General features: G+C 51.7%; 1 protein-coding gene across 4 annotated transcripts in view; it reads right to left on the minus strand.

The window, feature by feature from the left end:
* Positions 1–14,398, minus strand: part of RGS3 (regulator of G protein signaling 3) — a 108,595-nt gene that overhangs the window by 32,245 nt on the left and 61,952 nt on the right. Inside the window, exon 1 of one of the 4 annotated variants that reach the window (XM_060014282.1) lies at positions 2,868–2,880. The exons of 2 other annotated variants lie outside the window; for them this stretch is intronic. The gene's annotated coding sequence lies outside the window, so the exon portion shown is untranslated. Of the gene's footprint in view, positions 1–2,662; positions 2,835–2,867; positions 2,881–14,398 lie in introns of those variants that run through there. One more of the 4 variants, XM_060014281.2, reaches the window with a different exon arrangement.

Raw genomic sequence — 14,398 nt, forward strand, 5'->3', positions numbered from 1 at the left:
CTCCAAAGGGGAAACTGAGCAAGAGAAAAAAGCAGATTTGCCTGAGATCATCCAGTGAGCAGGGACCAGCCTGTGCCTCAGTCTCCAGCCTGTTGGCCAGGCCAGGGCTTTCTTTACCTGCACGCGCTGCTTTTTCAGAGGAGAGCCGGGCTCTAGCTAGTAAATGCGACAGTCCTGGAAAGGAATGTGTCACTAAGGGAGTCCCCAAAAAGGGAGCATCAAGGTGAAAGCCAAGTACTCTGAGTCATCCAGCTGGTGTGACGGAGAGAAACCTGGCGGGGGGGACCCGGAGACCTGGGTTCTTGTCCCTGCCGTGCTGCTGAGTCGCATATAACCTCAGGCAAATCCTTCCTTTCCTGCCTCAGTCCCGTATCTGTCCAGAAGGCAAACAGACTCAGCTATTCTAGGGCCTTGGGAGACTGAACAGGAAGAGGCTCTCAGCGCCCCTAGGAACCCAGCGGGGCGTGGGCATTCCCTCCTCAGCTGCGCCTCTACTGGGGGAGCCAGGCAGACCACTGGCTGAGAACCGCACGCTCCCCCAACCCTCCAATCCACCACCCTGGTTGGCACCATCCCAACAGGGCCCAATCTGAGCTCCAAGCTGCTGCAGTCTGTGCAAAGGACCAGGAGCACTGCATTCAAACTAGCTGGGGCTGCCCCTCCCACCCTCTGTGGCCCAGGCCATGGGATGGACACCACACCACCCAGCCCAGCACGATCCCAGCCCAGCTTTCCCTGTGGCCTCCGCCAGGCTGAAGCCAAGGTTCTCCCTGCCTTGTCTCCTATCAAAAATCCCATCCCCCAACCCGTGGCTCTGTAGAAGCAACCCTGCCATGCAGAAACTAGGACCCTTCCAGAGGGACTCCTCGCCAGGCCTCAAGCTGGTAGTGCCCACTGTCTGCCAGGCAGAGCTAGGAGATGGGTAGAAAGAGCTGACTTGGACGTCAGAGCTTGTCCTCAAGGAAACCCATCTGAGCCCTTTCCTATCATGCCCCAGGTCCCAGGCTGGGCCCTTGGGACCAAGGGATGAGTAAGGCTCAAATCCTACATGAATAAGACATGAAGCAACCACAGTGGGTACCACCACCAAGGGACAGACAGATTCCAACTGCAGTATTTGCTCTAGTCATGGAAGTCTGGGTAGGATTAAGACCTGGAGAGAAGAGAAGAGATGGGCTTTCCAGGCAGCGGGAACAGCACGTGCAAAGGCAAGAAGGCTAGGGGCTGGGGTGGTTTCACTGATACCAGATACTTATAATCAGAAGCCCCATCGACGATCGCTGGTTCAAAGAGACTCCCCAACAGGGGGTCACTCACCTCAGCTGCCCCCATCTTCACCATCCCCCTGCTGCAGCAGATGCCAGCCCGGGCCTGGAGCAGGCCCTGCTGTGGAACTTCGCTCCCTGAAGGGCCCGCCCTGGGCTAAGCCTTGCCACATGCTAGGGCTGGCGAAGAGGGGAGGTGCCCCTTGGCTGGGCGTGGAGGACTCAAGCGGCCCTGGTGGAAACTTTGACTATGGCCGCAGTGCCCTGGCTGGGATGCCGCGGGCCCTGGCGGGTCAGACAGTGCAGCTCCTTCCTTCCAGGAGATATACCCACTCCAGCCACCTCGAGAGGGGAGCCAGATAGCCCCCAGCCGTGAGGCCTGAGGGCAGCAAGATGCTGCAAGTTTTTGGTGAGAGGCCCAGTGGCCCTGTACTTAGCTAGGCATCTCAAGCCAGGAACGCCACATTCAGAGCTGAGCACAGGGTAACGGCACCCACATATCCTGTCCTCACTGTTCCAGGAGACAGACGTCCTCCATCCTGGTCCTGGCCAGAGACCTGCTGTGTGAACTTGGGCACAGCCCCTCCCCTCTCTGGACCTGGGCTTTCCTCAGCCCTGAGGTCCCAGGGCACGAGGGTTCTTCTTGGACACCCCAGGACAAGCATAGAGATGTGAGGCCTCCAAGTTGATAAAAGAATTGGCCTCTGTCTGCTTACAGCGGCTTGCTCTGTGGGGTGAGCAGGTCCCTAACAATTATCCCCTTCCTTACTTACGGGTCTCAGCAGGAGCCAAAGGGGCAGGTGCAAGACCTTTCCCAAGAGGCTCAGGAGGCAGAGCATCTCTGCTTGTACTTCCAGTGAACATAACAGCCGAAGCCGCAAGGATCAGATGCGACCCCACCCCCAGTCCAGCCCCTGAGACCACCTCCTTCCCCTCACGGAACTAGGCAAGAACAGCCATCCTAGTGCCTCGTGTGTGGTCAGCATCCCTGACAAGATCGCCAGCAGCGCTGGCTGAGCGTTCCCTCCCTATGCAGTGGCCGGACTTCTGCTCACCAAACATTCATTTCCCTCAGAAAGAAAAGCCAGCTGACCAGCCTTGAAGTGGGAGCAGCACACAGCGGAAGCATGCCCCTAGCCCTGCAGGCTCCCTCCCACCCACCCCGAGACAGACAGACAGACAAGCGCGCGCGCGCGCGCGCGCGCGCACACACACACACACACACACACACACACACACACACACACAGCTATCTCAGAGCAGAACACACATGGTTTGGTTGCAACATGCCTACCAATGGCTGCCCTGGGGAAGAAACAATAGAAACAGGGGCACGGGGTGCCCTGGACAAGAGCCCCCCGCCCGCCATACACACACCCTGGCACCGAGGCACCTACCCAGCACACTCCGGCAGGGACCCGGGGACTCCTGGATGCCGCTGCTGCCAGCCTGCCCGCCCGCGCGGGTCTCCGCCCAGCTCCGTCCGCCCGCCGGCGGGCGGGCGGACGGGCGGGCAGCTGTGGCAGCTCCTGGTGGCGCGTCAAGCGGCTGCCTTCCGCAGACAGAGCTCCTTTGTGTCAGCAGGGCTATTCATGGACTTACCCAAGGTCCCCAGGGGCGCGATACCTGCCGGGAAAAGCCGAACCAAATGACCAGGTTCCCCTCCCACATCTAGGTGGCTTTTTCAAACCCTTGCATCACTCGTCCCGCCTCCTCTTCCTCTTCCTCCAGCGCGCTTCCAAAACACACACCCTGTCCAGCCCGCTGCTGCCACTCTGGAGAGAGGTTGGACTTCTTTCTTCCATCAGATAGAAAACTCTGTAATTTCCCAAGACACTTTCATCTGAAAAGGAGCCCGGGATGTCTCGAGGAAGAGTCCTCGGCCACCCCGTCCTTCAGCCTGCGAGGGGCCCGGACGGCTCCTGGGTTACAGGCTCACACGCACCAGCCCTGGCTCCCCTGCCATCAGTCCCCAGGCCCGGGGCTGGCCCCCCCGGAGTGCCGCTCTGGAGGGAGAGGCATCTATGGCTCACAGCAGCATTCCCTGGCACTGGGATTCCCAGCCGGCTGTTCCCCACACACATCCCAAGGGCTCCCCCAGCTGGGGCAGCGCGACCCCACTGGCCGCAGCTCCGGCTCTCCAGCAGGACCAGGACGGAGCCAATCATGGAAACCTCCCGGCGCCCTCCCACCCCCACATTGCTCTCGTCCCAGTGGGTGGCTGCAATTTAACCCAGGGTCCTGCGACCGACCGGCACTGACTCCAAGAATGCCACCGCCCCCGGGGGCCGGGGGAGCGGCTGCTTCAGTCATCTCCCAGCAGCACCATCAGCGCAGCCCAACACGCATGTTTTTGTTTAGCACTTCTGTGTGCCAAATCCGGGCAAGCAGAGAGGGACAGAGAGCTTGGGGCTTCCTCCCCCCGCGACGGTGGCTGCGAGAAGCATGTTACAACAGCCCAAGAGTCAGGATCACAAGTGAAGGAGAGGTCCCTAACAGAGGGACCGCGGGGGCAGAGGAAGAGCACTGGACTGGGAGGCAAGGGTCCCCAGCTCAGGTCCCAGCTCCAGCCCTGGTTGACTGGGTGCGCTGAGCAAGTCCCTGCCCATCTCTGAGCCTGGATTTCCTCATCTGTAAAATGGGGCTGACAACCCTTGACCTACCCACCTGAGGGGTTAACAGAGGATTCAGCGATCCCGGGCCAGGCACCATTTCGAGAGTTCGGCCTTCGTTAATTCATTTAATCCTCATCGGCACCTTGTGAGGCAGGTACTGGTATTACGCTATCTGCAGATGAAGAATCCAGCGTAGGGAATGGTAGTGGAAGCTGCCCACAGCTTGCTGTTTGAAGACCAGTAGGATCTGAAGACCGGTAGGTCCAGCTCCAGGGCGCCCACTCGAAACCACCGTGCAGCCCCACAGGAAGCTGTCCTGCCAGCGCAAAGCTGTTTGATGCTGAGGCTACGGCTGCTGCAGTTGGTTGTCTGATTTCAACAAACACACCCTGGGCTGCGCCTGGGGCTCAGGTCAGGGGTGTCTGTCCCATAGCCAGTTCCAACCTGAACATGCTTACCACCCAAGTAGCAGGCAAACTGGATGTCAGCCCAGAAAAAAATGGGGCAGGAGGAGCCCCTATCCTCCTTTCCCACCTCACCCTGCCTCGGCCACCCTAGGCTGAAGTGCTGTCCCTCTGCCTCTTAGTCTCCCTGTACTAGGCTCAAAGTCTCTGAATGTCTATCTCTGCCTGCCTCCTTGACCCTGTCTCTGACTCTCTATTCCTGTCTCTCTCACACATACCAGCATGTTCACGCATGCTGACATAAGAAAACATCCTTTATTAGGGTCAACTTGGAACAGCCCTCATCTGAGCTGGGCACTTCCCACTCCAATCAACACTTTGCCTTGTCCCTGGGGGCAGAGCCAAGGCAGTCCTTGCAGGGCCCAAGAACCCTCCAGATTGGAAGGCTCTCATCCTGCAGGTTCCTGGGAAACAGGGCCCATTCTTGTCCTGGGAAACTAAGGAGGTGAGTCTCAGGAGACGGCCAGTTCCAATGGGAGGCTGATGGTTCCCAGGGCGGAATTTCTGGTGCTTAGGATAAGATTCCTTAGGGTGGAGAGCCTGAATATAAGGTTCCTTGAGATGAGAGAAGTCTATGAGTTCAGCTGAGTCTTCACCTCTCAATCAACAAACAGTTTCGGAGCACCAACTACGTGCCAGGTTCTGTGCTGGGCCCTGGGGATGCGGTGGAGAACAGGCAGAAAGGGGCCCTGCACTCGCCAAGCCGACAGCTTAGTGATGGAGACAGACATCAGGCTCACAGTCAGACTAGCCAGCCCATCATTAGACACTGTGCCAGAGCAGCCCTGCCAACCCAGGGCACTGAGTCCAGAACAGATCCAGAATGCATTCATCAGTACTCTGGACCACAAGGACAGTGAGGAAAGGGCACAGCACTTCAGTGTCCTGAGGCCCAGAAGCAGGCCAGGCCAGGCTAGGAGAGCATCTAGTGCCTGGGGAGCCCAGGCGGCCACTGCCCACTGCCTCTCCATAGCTCCAGACACAAATCAACAAAGCATGTGGACCCTCCCAGTGTACAGCCTGGGGCAGGACGGGAGAGTCACTGTCAGTCAGGCTATCTAAGCCAAAAGGGTCCTTGGAGATCTTTCACTCTATAAATATTCCCTATTTACAGCCAGAGAAACTGAGGCCCAGAGAGGGTTAGTGACTTTCCCAAGGAAACAGAGCAACTGAGAGGCAGGGCTGGGACCAGAGCTTGCTAACTGCCAGTCCAGTGCTCCTTCTGTTGCACCCCAATGCTTCTCAGACCTATGTAAATTATGGTGCTATTCAGTACAGGAGGACTTGGGATCTAGGGAACAGCGAGATCCAGGTGGCCCACAGGCCACAGGATCAGCACCTGGGCCCTCAGAGCCTGGGCCCCATTTATTGATCTCCATATTTTATTTAACAAACACTTATTTGACGGTACGTGTCAGCACTGTTCAGAGCACTTCCCAATTACTGACTCATGAAATCTTCATAACCCTATCAGATATGATGTCTACTGTCCCCATTTTACAGATAGTTAAACAGAGGCGGAGAGATAATGAAACCTGCTCAAGGTCACCAGTAAGTGCACAGCTACAGATCAAACCCAATCCACTATCCGCTGTGCCCTGCACCACTGCACAGGGCGGCCATGGAACAGAGCCCTCCAGCTACATACTGAGAAGTCAGTTGGCTATACAGCCCAGCCATGCAGGCAAACGTCTCACTGTTCAGGCAAGCTGGCAGCAGCTTCCAGAGCTAGGACCAGGGAGGGTTAGCAGGGAGCCAGTGTATGTGCACCTCCCATTTTAAGAGAAGCAGCACCCCCAGGCAGAGCCCAAGGTTCCAGGGAGATGCAGCAGCAGCAAGATACAGCCCAGACACCCCGGAAAGGCCGTTCCCTGCAGCTGCACCGCAGCAAGTCTCCATCTGTCTTCCCTCACTGCCTCCACTGTGTTAAGCCTGGTCCGCTCGGAATTGTGTTCGCAAGACCCCATCATGAACCCTGCACAGATGGAAACCCACCCACCTTCCTTCCCCGCGCAGATTCCACCTGGGGGAGACTGACCCTTGGCAATACCCTCCTCAGAAAAAGGAGGGTACCTGCCAAAAGCTATTTAATGAGCTTCCCTGTCCTGGCTTCTGATCCAAAGTCCACTGGGATTTTATTCCAGGGTGGGGAGGAGAGTTACGCCACTATGGCAGAAACTGGGCACAAAGCCAGGGAGATGTGGTCCCAGGAATTCCAGAGCTTATGACAGGCTAAGACCACCCCCAGCCCCCACCAGCGGCTGCTCAGGCTTTCACTGCCTTGGACAATGAAAGGGCCAGGCCTGTGCTTGGGTGATGGGGGTAATGAAAGCCAGGGCCGGGACACACTGGCCCCGACGTCTACAGAGCCCTGCCCCTGCCCCACCCTGTTGCAGAAGAGGGCAAAGGCCCTGGCGGCCCAGGGGAACCGTGGAAGTACCTGCATATGCCCCCCCAGCCCAAGCTTTGACTCTGCTAACCCACTTAGGAAGTTCTGGGCCTGAGACTCACTGGGTCTTACAGCCTTGGTTTTGGGGTCTATAGTCTCCATGCAGAAATGCCATCCCCACAGAAGAGTGGGCCAAGAAACATTTATTGGTTATTTCAATAACTACTGAATCCCTATTATGTGCTGGAGCCTGTACTCGGAACTATGGACACAGGCAGGGAAGCAGCCTGCTCCTGGGATCTGACTTGGAGGGTGGGCACAGCTGACCCTGGTGCTGATGCTTAATCAGGAACTGTCCTGCCATGTTCTGGCCTCTATGACCCTAACAGCAGGGCAAGGGACACAGTCTCCCACCGCTTGCTAAGGGCGTGCTCCTGGCTCTTCCTGGGGGCACGTGCTGCAAGTGGAGTGCAGGTGAGTAGGACAGAGCAGGCATCCATGCTCAGGTTCAAACCCAGGGAGAGTTTTGGCCTGTAGTCTGCAGAACCCAGGGCAGGTCCCTTCCCCCTTACTGGTCTCAGTCTTCCATCCCTAAAATGAGGCCAGAGATGGATGTCCAGTAGCGCCCAAGTTTCACTCCTCCCCTTCAAGAGTCAGTCCCAGGCCCCACAAGGTCCTCTCACTAAAGGATTAGGTTCTGTCAGTGGTATTTAGAAAGAGCACAGACTTTGCAGCCTAAAAAAAATCTGAGTGTGAGTCATCTTCGGCAAGTCGCTTTAATGTCTCTGAGTCTCGGTTTCCACATCTGTAAAATGGGGCTATTACCATCTGCCTCAATGGGCCCTGCGGAAGACTAAATGAGATAGTGCATATGGAGGGCCTGTTGCTGTGTTGTCATTGTTGCTGCTATCATCTGTCAAAGGACAGAATTGACCTTGAGTGGGTTGGTGAAAAGAGTAATGTTAGGACTTTCCTGGTGGCGCAGTGGTTAAGAATCCACCTGCCAATGCAGGGGACACGGGTTTGAGCCCTGGTCCGGGAAGATCCACATGCTGAGGAGCAACTAAGTCCGTGCACCACAACTACTGAGCCTGCACTCTAGAGCCCACGAGCCACAACTATGGAAGCCCGCACACCTAGAGCCTGTGCTCCGCAACAAGAGAAGCCACTGCAATGAGAAGCCCGTGCACCGCAACGAAGAGTAGCCCCTGCTCACTGCAACTAGAGGAAGCCCACATGCAGCAATGAAGACCCAACGCAGCCATAAATAAATAAATGTATTTAAAAAAAGAAAAAAGAGTAATGTTAAATGTGAAAATATCTGTTGAGGGTCTAATAGATGAGAGCCTAACATGGTGCCCAGTTCTACTAATAGCTGACAATCACTAACATTTATTGAGCAACAGGCTACTATCATCATCCCCATCCTACAGATGGGAAAACTAAGGTACAGAAAGGTTGCATGGCAAAGGCAATGGCAAGATAGGCAGCATGGCACCAAGGTGTATGCTCTTAAGCTGTATTCCCGCCCTAATTCATGTTCCCCAAATGTCTCCGCCCTTCACATGTGTCTCCTCCTCAGCAACTTCAGGCAGCAAGGGCAATCCCCAATCTGCTCATGGGAACTGCATCTCCCAACGACAGCCAGGGGAAGCCCACGTGCAGCAAAAGCCAGTAGATGAAAGTCCCCCCGGAGAGCTGGTCCTGAGAACCGTCGCTGGCCTGGGGCACGCATCACAGCCACCAAGCATCATCCTGACCTTGGGCGCTGCAGTGGCACAGGATGGCCAAGAGCCACGACCATCTCCTTTCCTGGCCCCGGTCCAACCAGCCACTCACTGGCCTGGAATTTCAGGCTCTTGGGAGCAATCCTCGACCCAATGTGCTTGTGCCAGCTCCAGGGTCAGGCCGTCTTGACTACTGGAGTTCCTGAGAAGTGTTCGGCACAGATGTGGAGGTCAGCCCTGTGACCTTGGCCGCTAAATGCAGTTCACCCCCGGACTCCCCCGAGTTCACCCCTTGCTTGGACTGTTGGGCGTAAGGCCGGGTCACCAAAACAGAGGGTCAGCAGATGAAAGACTGGACTGAAATGCTGGCTTTGCTGCTGTTTTCTGCAGGACCTGGGGCAAGGCCAGTCCCCTCCTTGGGCCTTAATTTCCCTGTCTCTAAAATGGGTGCTAGGGTTGGACGAAATCAGTGCCACCCAGCATGTGGTCTGCAGGATGCACTGGTCCATGAACTGCTTGTTACTGGTTTACAACAAGATAAGCAGCAAAATCAAGAGTGTTTGGAAACTTCTGTAGCAACTTGACATTGCCATGACATCCAAGTGCAAGACAATGGACGGGTCTGATTGAATACTTATAAGGCTAGTTCAGGTGCTGTCAAACCAGCATGAGATATCATATACAGTGTGTGTTTTAACAAAAGTATAAGGCTCTTCACCGCAGGTGATTTAAGAAGCCCTGGTCAAAAATGTCCTTGTTTCCACGAGAACTCACTAACTAGGCCTCTAACATAGCAGTCACACCTACAGTGGGACTCATGATCCTGTCACCCAAATGTTTCCCTCTCCACTGCTGCCAGCTCAGAAAACGGCACCACCAATCGCCTGTTTGCCTGAACCAGACTCATGGGCGTCATCCCTATCCCAAACTCTCCCCCCATCCACCTACTCACCAGATCTCACAGATCCCACACCCTCCACATCATGTGGATCTCTCACCTCTCGATCCCTGCCCCCTGCACCCTAGTCCAAGGCACCAGCACCTCTTCCCAGGGTGAGGGCAACAGCCTCCTAACTGCTCCCTGCCTCTCGCCTTGCCATCCTCTATGCCATTCTCATCAACAAGGCTGTGAGCTTTCTATGACACACATCAAACACAGAGCTCCCAGCGCCCCAGGATAAAGTTCAGACTCCTTACACAGCCTCTCGGACCCTGAACGCTCCTCCAGCTCACCTCGTGCTTCCTTTTCCCCTCCCTCATGCCCCCACGCACACTGGTCTGCCTTAAGGTCCTCACCTAGAGTGATCCTTCCTACATCCCAGCTCCTGCCCCTTGCCTCACATCCCTGACCAGATCCTCCCAGTAGGTGCCCTCACCGGGCCTTCTGTCACAAATGTCATCTTTTCATTATATATTGTTCATACTTGGTTGGGGTGTGTCTTTCCTCCAATTGTCCTCTACCACACTAGACTAGTAATTAGCCCTATGGAGATGAGAACTATGTTGGTTGATGAACCACAAAGTAGAGGACATTTGCCTGGCCAGCTTCTATCTGTGCTTCTTTGCCATCTGAGGAACCACCCGTCCTTCCCCGACTCTCAAACCAGGTGATTCACGTGGAACTGACCCATCTCCCACTCCAGGGATGGCCATGTGACCCAGGCCACAGCCAATCACTTTATCCCATCCTATTGTCTTCAGTGACTGGGATAGGCACATGGTCCAGCTTGAACCAATAAGACTCAGACCCAGGATTATTGCTGAAATGATTGAGGGAGTCAAACTGTAAGGCCTTCATCCTGGTATTTCTGGCAACTATCTTCCATCACTAAGGGAGTGAGCCAACACATAAGCAGGTAGAGCCAAGAGATAGAGCGGGTGAAGCCAGCTCTTGGTGACATTGCTCAAGGTCTCGAATCCAGCTATGCCTGGAGGCTACCCTCCTAAATCCAATAAATTCCATTTCTTGCCTGAAGCTAATTTGAGTTGGATTCTTGTCACTTGCAACTGGAAGATTCTTGCCTAATGTGTCCTGAATCGCCAGTGCTTAGCACAGTGTCTGACATACAGTAGGTACTCTGGAATTATTTTTTCATTCATGCAGTCATTCAACAAATATTCAGCAGTGAGAAGGTGACCGGGTCTGCTTTATAGGAAGAATCATCTTGGCTGCTGCTTAGAGGGTGACTAACGGAACAGGAGTAGGAACCAGGAGATCCACCAGGAGACCATGCAGTAGTACCAGGGACAGAGATGAGGCCTGAAGAGCACGGTTGAACAGAGGGAAAAGGGGGGAGGGGAAAATTCCCAATTCCGAATTCACTGGAGAACCTCTGATGATCTCTGCTCCTCTCTGGTCCTCAGTTTCTCAATCTCTTTCGGCTCCTTCATTCTAGCACCCCTATGTTTTCTCCTACTGCTTATAGAGTCCCTAGCTGTCAACACTCAAATTTGCACTGAAGGGTATCGAGGTCAGGGTCAGGGTCAAGTCTGGAGGTTGGTTCTGACAGGCAGGGAGTATAGCTCAGTAGCTAAGAACACAGGTTCTGAAGCCAGATGCCTGGGTTTGGATCATGGACTATACCTCCTAGCTGTGAGACCTTGTACAGTCTATTTAACCTCTCTGTTCCTTTGTTTCTTCACCTATAAAATGGGAATAATAACAACAGTGTTAAGCAGATTGCATATTACAGCAGAAGGAAAGTACATTTGATAAATATTAGGTGGTATTATTATTATTATTTGTAGTAGGAAATCCAAAAAGAGGAAATTTTAAAACATAGAAAATAAATTATTCCAAAAATCAGTAAAAAATTTCCTTGAACTAAGGGAAGACTTGGGTCTTCAGACCAAAAAGGCTTACCTAGTTAGTACCAGGAAAAATTACCAAAAGAGAGCAAACAACTAGAAATAATCTGGGGAAATTTCTAAATTCCAAAGACTAGAAAGAGAAATCCTGCTTGCTTCCATAAAGAAACTTTAGCAAATCAAGTGAGTACTGCACTTCCTACAACACCAAATGCTGGGACAATAGAGCCTTTCTCTCAGGTTTCTGGGGGAGAAGGACTATTAACCTAGAATTCACTACTCAGGCAAAAGATGACTCAAACATGAGGGCAAATATTTTCAGACTTACAAAGACTAAGAAAGTATGCCACCCACAGATCCTTTCTGAAAAATTTACTCAAGAAAGCTCTCCAAACCAAAATGAATCAAAATCTAGAAGTCAAGAAAAAGATGCTGTGGGATACAAGACACTGGCAAGCAATGAAGCCAGAAACATTTATACACTTAACTACAGATGACATAATTGATAAGTTAAATGCAATTTTAAGTAAATGATTCTCAAAATGCAATAGAACTAATGTTTAAGAATAATAACAATCAGAAATAAAATTTCAGATGATTTCAGCAATACCTAGGAGTCATGGAGAAGAGCAAAGAGAAGTATGGGCCAGCTTATTATGGGTTGTAGGACATGAGGACATGCTATTATAGATCTGGTGTCATTCTTTTTTTTTTTAACATCTTTATTGGAGTATAATTGCTTTACAATGATGTGTTATTTCTGCTTTATAACAAAGTAAATCAGCTATACATAAACATATATCCCCATATCTCCTCCTTCTTGCGTCTCCCTCCCACCCTCCCTATTCCACCCCTCCAGGCGGTCACAAAGCACCGAGCTGATCTCCCTGTGCTATGCAGCTGCTTCCCACTAGCTATCTATTTTACATCTGGTAGTGTATGTATGTCCATGCCACTCTCTCACTTCGACCCAGCTTACCCTTCCCCCTCCCCGTGTCCTCAAGTCCATTCTCTAAGTCTGTGTCTTTATTCCTGTCTTGCCCCCTAGGTTCTTCAGAACCATTTTATTTTATTTAGATTCCATATATATGTGTTAGCATATGGTATTTGTTTTTCTCTTTCTGACTTACTTCACTCTGTATGACTGACTCTAGGTCCATCCACCTCACTACAAATAACTCGGTTTCGTTTCTTTTTATGGCTGAGTAATATCCCATTGTATATATGTGCCACATCTTCTTTATCCATTCATCTGTTGATGGACACTTAGGTTGCTTCCATGTCCTGGCTATTGTAAATAGAGCTGCAATGACCATTTTGGTACATGACTCTTTTTTTTTTTTTTTTTTTTTTTTTGCGGTATGTGGGCCTCTCACTGCTGTGGCCTCTCCAGTTGCGGAGCACAGGCTCCGGACGCACAGGCTCAGCGGCCATGGCTCACAGGCCCAGCCGCTCCGCAGCATGTGGGATCTTCCCGGACCGGGGCACAAACCCCGTGTCCCCTGCATCAGCAGGCGGACTCTCAACGACTGCGCCACCAGGGAAGCCCCATGACTCTTTTTGAATTATGGTTTTCTCAGGGTATATGCTCAGTAGTGGGATTGCTGGGTCGTATGGTAGTTCTATTTGTAGTTTTTTAAGGAACTTCCATCTGTTCTCCATAGTGGCTGTATCAATTTACATTCCCACCAACAGTGCAAGAGGGTTCCCTCTTCTCCACATCCTCTCCAGCATTTATTGTTTGTAGGTTTTGGGGGTGTCATTCTTGATATTGAAATACGTTGGTTAAAGAGATATGGGTAAAATCACCAGCAGCCTAGAATTAGGGTGTGTAACTTCAGAGGAAATTTTACAGAAGAATAATGAGAAGTTAGCCTTGGGATGTTTAATACTACTAAAACATATTATGAAGCTACAGTGATTAAGTCTCAGTATGATGTAGAAATAGACGAATAAATGAGGGAAACAAGCGAATTCAAAAATCAACCCACCAATGTGTGGAAATTTGGTCTATGATAAATGAGTAAAGGAAGGATAACTCAAAAAAATAGGTTTGGGGCTTCCCTGGTGGTGCAGTGGTTAAGAATCTGCCTGCCAATGCAGGCGACATGGGTTCGAGCCCTGGTCTGGGAAGATCCCACATGCCGCGGAGCAACTAGGCCCGTGAGCCACAACTACTGAGCCTGCGCATCTGGAGGTTGTGCTCTGCAACGAGAAGCCGTGACAGTGAGAGGCCCGTGCACTGCGATGAAGAGTGGCCCCCACTCGCTGCAACTAGAGAAAGCCCTCGCACAGAAACGAAAACGAAAGGAAGGAAGGAAGGAAGGAAGGAAGGAAGGAACGAAGGAAGGAACGAAGGAAGGAAGGAAGGAAGAAAGAAAGAAAGAAAGAAAGAAAGAAAGAAAGAAAGAAAGAAAGAAAGAAAGAAAGAAAGAAAGAAAGAAGCTTTCATTTAAAAAAAAATAGGTTTGGAAAAATTGGTCAACCACTTGGGGAAAAAATTAGTGAGAGTTCCATCTGACACCAGGCACTAGATAAAGTGCAGATGAATTAAAAATATGAATGTAGGGCTTCCCTGGTGGCACAGTGGTTGAGAGTCCGCCTGCCAATGCAGGGGATATGGGTTCGTGCCCCAGTCCGGGAAGATCCCACATGCCGCGGAACGGCTAGGCCCATGAGCCAAGGCTGCTGAGCCTGCGCTTCTGGAGCCTGTGCTCCACAACGGGAGAGGCCACAACAGTGAGAGGCCCGCATACTGCAAAAAATAAAATAAAATAAATATGAATGTAAAACATAAAAGGTTAAAAGTACTGGAAAAGTATACAGAAGAATATTCGTTATAATTTTGGAGAGGAAAAGGCCTAAGAAAGTATAGCCCCCTACCCTCAAAAAACAGACTTGACTACAAAAATATTTGATTATTAAAAAATGTTAACTTCTGAATGATAAAAGATACTATAAATAAAGTTAAAAGATAAATAATAAACTGGAAAAAATATTTGTAACCTACATAATAAGCAAACGGTTAATATTCTAATATTACAAATAAAACAAATGCCCCAGTAGAAAACTGGGCAAATGATATGAACTGATGAGCCGAAGAAGAAATATAAATGGCTAATAAATGTAA

Source organism: Delphinus delphis, chromosome 6 (genome assembly GCF_949987515.2).
Source record: "Delphinus delphis chromosome 6, mDelDel1.2, whole genome shotgun sequence".
Lineage (NCBI taxonomy): Eukaryota > Metazoa > Chordata > Mammalia > Artiodactyla > Delphinidae > Delphinus > Delphinus delphis.